At 39.7% G+C, this 10,339-nt stretch overlaps 1 protein-coding gene across 1 annotated transcript in view; it reads right to left on the minus strand.

The window, feature by feature from the left end:
- The window catches only part of LOC109428685 (17S U2 SnRNP complex component HTATSF1), a 260,344-nt gene extending 260,149 nt beyond the window's left edge, over nt 1-195 (minus strand). The window contains exon 1 of the mRNA XM_062852264.1: nt 2-195. The gene's annotated coding sequence lies outside the window, so the exon portion shown is untranslated. The remainder of the gene's footprint in view (nt 1) is intronic.
- Nucleotides 196-10,339: the final 10,144 nt, after the last annotated feature.

Here is a 10,339-nt window from a genome sequence, read left to right on the forward strand (position 1 = left end):
CCTTGACACGGATCAGCAACTGCAATGAAGCACTGATAAGCACTATCTTTTATTCACTTTCACCTAACTTCGCGACGATAACACGCGATTTATCCGCCCGAAATTACAATTCACCGGTTCCGACCGAACGCACCAACAGCAGATCGCTGCTGCTGCACCGAAGAAAACTGCAGAACGCACGGAGAAAACGTAAACAAGTAAACATCAGCAGCAGCACCGGTGACAGACAAAACGTAAACAAACGAGCGTGTAGTTTACAGTGCCCGAATCGTTACTCAGGCCCAGAGCTGCCACATTATACTTATGACACACATTCCGTAATAATTAGCGAAAAAGCCGTAACCAACAAAATGTACACAATTTGAGTAATTGCAGGAGTGAAAACATGCTAGATTTGTCTTCTAAATGCTCACAAAGTTTCCTTGATATCACTTTTCTAACTATTGAAAATCACTGATTGAGTGAAAGGCGTAATTCCATTCTATTCCAAACGAACAAAAACAATAATTACGCCTTCTACTCCTTTGTTTTGTTTGGTGTTTTGTTTACGAAAGTGAAAGGCGAAACTGAAATCAACACGTAAACACGGCGATAGTAGAAGGCGAAACTGAAATCAAAACGTAAACACGGCGAAAGCAAATGGCGAAATTCTGTCAAAATCATAAACAAGGCGATTAGTAAAAGGCGATTCTGAAAATGATATCGATTCGAGGCGCATAGTATTGGGCGAAATTAGCATTCTCAGGTATCAATTCAGGCGTAATTATATAAATGCAATTTTTAGTGCAAAAAATATCAAATTCGTGCAGTGTTCTTAGAAAAACAAGAAACTATGTCAGAACTGTATCAATTAACCTTATTTAAGTTGAATTATTCTGTATTACTTCTAAATAGGAATTGAAATTTGATCAGCAAAATTCGGTTGTTGTTTTCGCATTGTTATTGTTTTGTTAGTTACGCCCTTTTCGCGAATTACTCCCGACATGTGATACAAGAATCACTGTACAATTCGCCCCCAAAACGACGATTCGACCGCTTGGGAGTGTTGTCGTCGTCGTGATGATGCTTCCCGAAAGCAATGTCAAATTCGTTCGGGGTTTCAAAACATTGGAAAGAAATTCATTATTTTTACAGTCAGATTGAGATTTACGAGTAAATGAATGTGATCCGAAGGTATAACTGTTTATTCTGAGCATAACAGTATTTTTTACGGCAGTGAAAACTAATTAGAAGTACGATATTTCTGGGTCTGAAAATCGTTCAGGCGAAGTGGATAGGCAACTCCAACGGAAGCTAACGATCCCTCCGCATCTGGTGGCAGGAATGAGAAATCTATGAAAAAAGGGGCTCCGCCAAAATTTGCCATTGCGCAGCATAGGCAAACTGCACTTTTTTCACTTTTTCATATCGAATTCCGCATCGTAGAGAAACAAACGAACACTTTTTGAAAAGAAAATCTAATTCTCTTTCAGATGCGCTTAGATCCGGTAGGTACTTACGAACAACTTATGTGATTAATTTGAGGAGCTCTTGCTATGCCTCCGACGGGCAATCTTCCGGATTTTTTGTTAGCTGGTCAATCCGGTGTCTGTCGCCGTGGGCATCGAGATTGATGATAATAGAAGCCATTACCAATGGAAAATAGCAACCACCAAGGCAAAATATGAGTTAATTTTGAAAACGAAAAATTGAATTTTTGATGTAAACAAACGATTTTCACCTTATCTCACTTAGCGCCTCTACAATTGGGGGTCATCCGAATTCACCTATAGCAAATCTAACCTAGAATATCCTACAATTCTAACCTCAACTCCTCACTTGCACAAGCCGGATCTCATTTTTCACGGAAATGGTGGAACAAAATGCAAAACTAATGTACGAGCGACCGAGGGAATTGAAAGTTCTACCATTCCCACTTAAAAAATTGTCGGATGTGGGTTGTAAGTAGGAAAAATAAAATAATTCCCCCAACAGATTATGTTGATAGGTATGTACAAAAAGGTAAACATCATCAGTTCGGTAGTTGCGTTACCGAAACAAAGATGGGTAACAGTATGTTTTGTTTTGCCCTTGAAAGCCAATTGCGCTTGAAATGAGTGCCATACTGAAAATTCTCTCAGTTCAAGTCAGTCTTGTTAGAATTTTCTTGACACTGCGTACCGTTGTACAGGAATCACACTCGTATCACATGTCTGTCTGGGGTATTACCTGTATTCCGTACACGTAAAAAGTTGGCACCCCCTCGTTTATTTTGCTACCTCAAAGTATTTTACTAGGACTGAAAGCTTAAAAAATAGTTCCAAAAATATACTATTTTTCGAGTTAACAAACTTGTTCCATTGCCTTGCGGTTTAAAAAAAAAACGAGGGGGTGCCAAATTTTTTTTTCGTATACAACCCTGTATATGGCAGCTCTGCTCAGGCCGACGGACCGGGCCAGTGTTCCCTACAATTTTTATGGCTGTTCATGACAAAAAATACTAAAGCACCGGTTTTGATAATCAACATTGCTTTTAAAGCGATGCCCTACCGTGATTACTTCATTTAAAGTTGCAACAATATAAGAATTCATGTGAATAAGTGGAGAGAAAACTTGATTATCACATCCAAACATATCGAACCAATCGACACAATGTTTGAATGTACCACTACATCCATGAAACTGGCAACCGCTTCTAAAAAATCCCCGGCAGCGACATCTCTCGGTCGTTTCTGCAAACACATTGCTCGTACAACAATTACTCTGGCGGTTGGTTTAAGAAGTTGATAGAAAGTACACCGCAAGAAAACACGTTTTGAAACTCTAGGATTACAGCTCATAAACTTAGCTCGTGCTGAAATTCGGTAAACGAGTTAACGAATTCAACAGAATGTTAGGTGCTAAAAAACCATAAATTTCGATTATCGAGTGTTAAAAATCTGCGGAATCAGACGTGCCAGTACACTAATGTTCTGTAAAGAACTAGGTTCTCCAAGAACTAGATACATCAACATACATAAGAAAAAGTTTAAGTCTTATGTTTTTGCACATTCTGTAAACATTAAAATTTAATGTTTTTGCACATCAAGAAATGTCTGAAAACATCAGATTGTGATGTTCTGGGTATTGTTCATGACATCAAAAACATTTGATTTCCTGATGTATGCTACCTTGCATAAAAACATCTAAAACGCAATGTAATCCTGATGTAGGAGACATCAGGGAACATCTGAATCTAATGTCCTTGATTTTTAAAGAGTAAAGCGTTCAACATTGTAGAGATATATACTAGGAGTATTCGTTTCAGTGTGGCAATACAGAATCCAACTATATTGGGCTGTCAAACAAAACAACAACAACAACAAGTGGGAGGCAATTAGGTGCAGGAATTAGGAACGAACGGCGGTGATGTGCGGCGAACAGTTTAGGACGCGCGTAATCGACGGAACTGGATTGCTCGGTTCCCAACGGACGACTCCACAATTTGGCACAGCCGGTAGGTATCTTTTTCAATGCGATTCTGATTTTTGCTGGTGAGAGGAAGAGGAAAATTAGTGGTGAATGGGGAAAAAAAACTACCAAAACAAGTGGAGTAACCATTGTTTATTCCGCGGGGCAAGAGAGGAAGGAAAGTCCGGTTTCATCCGTAGTGCCGCAAAAAGGGGCGAGTCCGAATTTGTACCGCAGCGCCTAAATGAGTGAATTCCGAAATTTTGGAGGCTCACACACTAAAGAAGAAAGCGAGTTCGGGAAGTTGCGAAACGGTAGCAGTAAACATTAGGCAAGTACAGAAATTCCGAAGTGCCGTGAGGAAGCGAGTCCGGACGTGTTCCGAAGCGCCAGTGAAAAGAAGCGAGTCCGGTTGTATACCGAAGCGCCAGTATAAAAAGATGCGAGTCCGGTTCCGTACCGAAGCGCCAGGAAGAAGAAGAAGCGAGTCCGGTTTCGTACCGAAGCGCCAGGAAGAAGAAGCAGCGAGTCCGGTTTCGTACCGAAGCGCCAGAATAAAAAGATGCGAGTCCGGTTCCGTACCGAAGCGCCAGGAAGAAGAAGAAGCGAGTCCGGTTTCGTACCGAAGCGCCAGGAAGAAGAAGAAGCGAGTCCGGTTTTGTACCGAAGCGCCAGAATAAAAAATGCGAGTCCGGTTACGTACCGAAGCGCCAGGAAGAATACGAAGCGAGTCCGGTTTTATACCGAAGCGCCAGAATAAAAAGATGCGAGTCCGGTTCCGTACCGAAGCGCCAGGAAGAAGAAGAAGCGAGTCCGGTTTCGTACCGAAGCGCCAGGAGGAAAACGAAACTCGATTCCGGAAGAATTCGATTCGGGTTGTGAAAGACGAGTCCGTTTTATTCCAAAGCACTTTGCTAATTGCGAATCTGAATAATACTAGATGGGAGAATACAACGCAGTCTTGAAGACAGACCAGTAAGAGACCAAATGAGTACAGTTTCTTTGAGATATGTAGGTTGGAATTCTTGAGAAATAGTGTTTGGAGAAATAATACTTGACAGTGACCTCAAAGTAGGGTATATTTGGAGAAACAAGAGAAGCCAAATATTGTACAGTGGAGAAATAGTTGAATTTTTCGAAAAGGTTTGAGTCTGTGACGTATCGTCGCAAAAGATTGATGATATTTTAAAGCTGAATTTGTATTCATTCACCCGCATGACCCGGGTAGAAAATGTCCCGGACCCGGAAAGAGGATTCTGTACATTTTGAGACCCTGACTTTCCCTTGTATCAGAGTGTCAAACTATGAAACAAGTATCCGGTGAGTTTGGAATGAGCTAAGGAGGCATTATACAAAACGACAGCATTGTTGATGATGATATTGATTTATAGAAGGACGTTTTACTGAACAATAATGGCAATTGGGTAGAGATGAAGTAGAAGCAGAAAGGCTCATATTCGTGGTTCCTGAAGTAAACACTAATGATCAATGACTTATTAGATGGGCAGAGCACCACTACGGTTTTGTTGCACTTAGTTTGCTAAAAAAATGTAATTAGTGTACAAATTAACACGTTTTGTTCATAGCCCATTTTGAAGGCTCAAGCGGGTCACTTACACTGTTGTAGAGATTTTGTGCAAACCTTTTCCGATTGGCTGAGCGGTAATCATTGTTTTTAAAGATGGGTTTCTGATGGCTAATGATAGACTTCGAAATACGATGCTTAGAGTGAGAATCTAATTTATAACAAGCACGGGTCTCTAGTTAACCTCAAAGGTTGTACACTACCATTATGATAATTGTGGACAAAAGACAACGTAGATTTTATCCTTACAGAGAATCATTTTTCTAGATTGGAGTGATGCCACTGAAAAATTGAAAAGTCTAAACGAGGGTCAGTTCCTCACCCATATTGAAGATGTTCTCAAAGTAGAGGATCTCTGAACGTCGTAGTCGGAGTCTTTCGTTGTGATGTGTATTCTCATTCTTGCCGAGTTTCACGGAAACGAGTTCTACGTTCAATGTACATTAAACACAGATTGGTGAAGTCTTAGATGAAACATAAAATCGTGAGAATGATTAGAAGAACGTGAAACATATGGATTTACAAACCGTTGCATGTTAATATGATAGAATGAAGAAGTGTGTTACTGAAAATTGAAAAACGTAATACGAGAAGTGGGGCGACTGCTTTGATCAAACGTTGTGAATTAACAATTGCATCATGCTTTCCATAGCTTTTGCTGTTTGAGGTGTATTTTTTGTTTAAAAGTTGTTACTTAACATTATAATGAAGGAATAAGTTTCAGTGGTTAGTGTAAAAGGTCGCCAATACTTTTGCAATGCTGTTTAATGCTAGTTCGAAAACTGCTTTAGTTCTTTAATGGGCAGTTTTCTGGGTATCCATAACAGTAGCTGATTGATTAGAACAATTATCAGTGTCATTCATATATAATTTCATACGTACTGATATCGGAAATGTAGACAACAATAATTTGAATAATAATTTGCGCTTATATTGTGATATGTATGTACACCCATTTAAACACGGCCCAAATTAATTATTGTTACAGTTGAATATCGCACACGACTTCACAGCGGCTAACGTGCACTCACCTAATTCGAAGTGTCGCAACTCGATATCGGATATCGGATTAATACATATTGTAGGTCTTAGTTATTAACTGATGGGCAATACAAACAATTGATTGAAATTTTCTTCGCAACTGCAACTGTGCATGCGATTAAAATCGCAACTCCTATTAGGTACTGCGGTGATAATACATCATTTTGTGAACTCCAGGTGAAGAACAGCAACAAATGTATTACGGACTTTGTGGCCGAGCGGTTAGCACACAGGAAATCCTCCACTAGTTCAGTGGGTATTTTGTGATCCGTTGTTTAATGTTAGTGTTCATTCAGTCTGTGGAGCCTCTCATTTAATAAGATGTAGTTTTTTATGGAAAATTATTATGAAACTTTTGAGAAATGATAATAGGAAGGTTACACGCTTTCAAATTTGAGAGAGGAGATATTACAAGCAATCTGGAAATTCATAGAAAAGGAAATACTTTGGTTGAGAGTAAAAACATTTTATAGTGAATGTATTCGATTATATTTCTGAAATTTGTGCGGTGGCATTTAGTCGTTTACGAGGTCGTTTAGGTATCATCTGCTCGATTAATCCTTAGCTAATTTCCACATTTATTGTGGAAGACATGAACATCAAATGAAGTTGATGTACTGGCGACCATCCATGACGATTTTGTACATTTGCTGATGCAGGAAGATTTTTTTCTCTGAACTTTTTTTTTCGAGTAGGGAAGGAATGTAGAGATATATACTACACGGTAAAAATTCTACACGCTCGATTCAAGGGAAAAATCCCTCAACTACTCAACATCCCAATCAACATGATCGGAAATGCTTTTCCCTTGAATTCGCAAAGCTGTCAGTGTTGACTTGAGAACCAAAACAAACCCACCGGGGAAATCAACTAAAAATCACTTCGATTTGCACCACTGTAAAAAGCAGTACGGTCCAAAGTGAAAAACTGTTGATTTGATAATGAGTGCATTGGCCATGAAATTAAATATAGATGACAGGTGGTAGAAAGTGTTTTGCTTTGATTCGCATCTCTCTAGCAGATGTGAAGTAGTGCAGTGGTAGAACATATGATCATGATTCTCAAGGTCCTGGTATCGAATCTTGGTGCGGGGGCATACTTTTTTTTTAAATACTTGTTTGGTAATCAAAACATCCTCAACAACGAATTGAAGTGAAGTTTTATTAATATTGAAGAGGCATTGGACATTCTTTTTCAACTGATATTCAATTGATATCAAATGTATTGAACAGTAGTGCGAATCCAAGTGCCAATCAGTTTCTATCAGCGTGCAGATTTTTTACCGTGTAGGAGTATTCGTTTCAGTGTGGCAATACAGAATCCAACTATAAGCTATTTTACGAGACGTTCTACCAGTGGGCCGCTCATTGTTATTGTTTACATTTGATGTTTTTGTTTTCGCGAAAAGTAGCTTAATATGTGGTGAGCGCCAATCAGATTTTTGCTGGCAGAGATGTTTCGGTTCCTAATGTGGCATGTATCAATCCCCCGAGCTGCATGATGTCACTAGCAGATGAAAAAAACATCACCACAGTCTACGGATATTAATTATAGTGGGTGGATTGACGCATTTTTGCAGATAAATGAACCCCATTTATTGAATGGGCCTGTACCACATGTTATGCTAGCAAAAATGTAAATAAATGGGCCCACCGGTTGGACTTCAAAGCTGGTAAACATTCAAAAAACAGCTGATTTGAAACGTCTCATAAAATGCCTTATATTGGGCTGTCAAACAAAACAACAACAACAACAAGTGGGAGGCAATTAGGTGCAGGAATTAGGAACGAACGGCGGTGATGTGCGGCGAACAGTTTAGGACGCGCGTAATCGACGGAACTGGATTGCTCGGCTCCCAACGGACGACTCCACAAACATCAGTACGACATTAGCTCATAACGTAACATTAGAGTCTAACGTTTTTAGATGTATCTGGATGTTTAAGAGAACATCGGTTTACATTACATGACGTTACTTTTTAATGTAACATTAGAGCCTAATGTCTTCGAATGTTTCTTGATGCTTATACAAGGTTAAACAAGGGCGGGATTATTCAAATGTTGTAAATTAGCTTACATTACAACCTATATGGTTTCGCTCAATGCATTGTCGTCCTTTTCATGCTCATGGTACATCTGTCAAAACGACGTGAGAATTGTCAGTCATTTTGAGGTTAGGTTCGTTGGTGTAATAAAGAATAGCTTAAAGTTGGCTATCGGACAATTTTACCTTTTTCTAGAATCTATTTACCTTCGTGCAGAATAGTCCGATCTTTATCCAAAGTTGTCCACTGATACACAACTAGTTGGTCAACTTACAGTAAAAATTTGAATATTTGAAGCACTTTTCGAAAAGTTACAGCTACTTGGAAAAAAAATTGAGAATGGAAAATTTTACCTGTCCCGATCATTTTGTCTATCCCCTATATGTATGGTGATAGCACAAATGCCCCAAAATGGAGGATAACGTGCCTCTGGAGCCGGCCTTCTGATACCTGAAAGGCCTGCAGATCTACAACAAGCGTGATCAATAGAGTGTTGTTACATTACTGGTGCGATGTACCATCCTACTGGCCCTATTCGCATAACATTCCCACGTTTGCTGGGTTTCCTGCAGGTGCATCAAATACAGTTCTGCAGAGAAATATGTTTCAAAGATTGTCTAGATCATCAAAGAACTTCCGCGAGTAAATACTATAAGACATATGAGCGTAATTAATGGGTTATTGTTACATTACTGATGATCTGTAACATCATACAGGTCCATGGAACATGTTTCAGTAAATAACTACTTTCCAAAGATGTTGTAGGCCATCCAAGGACTTCCGTGAATAAAGGCCTCAAGATCTACAAGCATAACGAATGTATTGGTATTACATTACTGATGCGGTGTAACTTCCTAAAGCTCCATGGAGCATAATTCTGTAAAGAAGTATTTTAATAATTTTCAAAGATGGTCGAGATCCTCCAAGAATTTCAGCGAGCAAAGACCTTCACACTTAAACTCCAAATTTCATCTCGGTAAAAGTGAATAACGAACTCAATCGGTAAAGATTATTTTAACTGAAATGTCGTTAAAATTTGACAGTTCATAAAAAATAACTTGTCAAAAGTAACGAAATTCGGTAATTTACGTTCATTACTGATTATCGGCAAACTTTTTTGCCACAGCAATCGGTAATCTAATCATATTGCTGAATTTCGGTAAAGCGCATCTGTCAAAAGTCAAAACGAAACATGTTACCGGGTGCCATCTTCGAAAAAAAAGGAAGAAGGATTTTTTGAAGCTGGAATGATTTTCGTAAGTAAAGCAATTGAACTCGCTTTTTGCTAACGATGTGTATGATTCTGCTATTAACATTCATTAATTTACTAATGCCTCTCTTAATTTTCTTTTCAGTTCGTTGTTTTGGATGGAGCGCTGCTGAAACAGTGCCGGATTCTCGCTCCAAAAAGGTACCAGTTTGTTTGCTGCCAGCAGAAGCTAGAAAACCAGCAAAGCTAGCAGTGCGGACTATACCAAACAAAGTGCCCGTAAATTCACCGGAAAATGGTAGCTGCCCACAAAGGCCGCCCGAAAAAGTGCTCCCTCGACCGGCAGAGTAAAGAAGCCGCATCTTCACCGGCCGGGAATGGTAGCTCTGCGAAAAATCCGTCGCTACCAACAGTCCGCTGTCGTTCCAGTGTTGGGCAAGGCGCTGGGTACGTGATTTCTAAGGCGGATCTGCTCTTCGAATGTGCCACTGTTGCTGCCCTGCAGGAAGCCTGCGAAGCGTATCGGATTGTTCGAGGACGCCATCTGTGCACGATCCACGCCGAGAGCGTCAGCCGAAGGACATCCATCTGGTCCGGAACATCCGTGGCGAGCGTGCGAGGAATAGGAGAAAGTGACCCCGGGAGAAGTGTAAAATTGTATTCCGGAGTAGGCATTTTTTTGCGTTATTTGTTGGTTATTTGCATGCATGAATAAAATTGTTAGCGTATTTATCATTTTCGTTTTATTTTACTTCCTCTTATAAGATATCAATATCAATTGATATATCAATAAGCATGAAAGAAAATAAACATTTACTGAATTTCGGTAATAATGTATGCCGAAGTTTTCGGCAATGTATTACCGAACCACTCGTCAAAGTTTGACAGTTGATGTTTGTCATGTTTGCAGGTTAGTCGGCAATTTGAACTTTTACCGAGATTTTTACCGAGCGCTCAGCTGTTGGATTCTCGGCGATTTATTTTGCCGGCCTCGGCAAATTAAATTAAGTGTGTTACACACTTAAACTCC

This window comes from Aedes albopictus, chromosome 2, assembly GCF_035046485.1.
Source record: "Aedes albopictus strain Foshan chromosome 2, AalbF5, whole genome shotgun sequence".
Taxonomy (NCBI): Eukaryota; Metazoa; Arthropoda; class Insecta; order Diptera; family Culicidae; genus Aedes; species Aedes albopictus.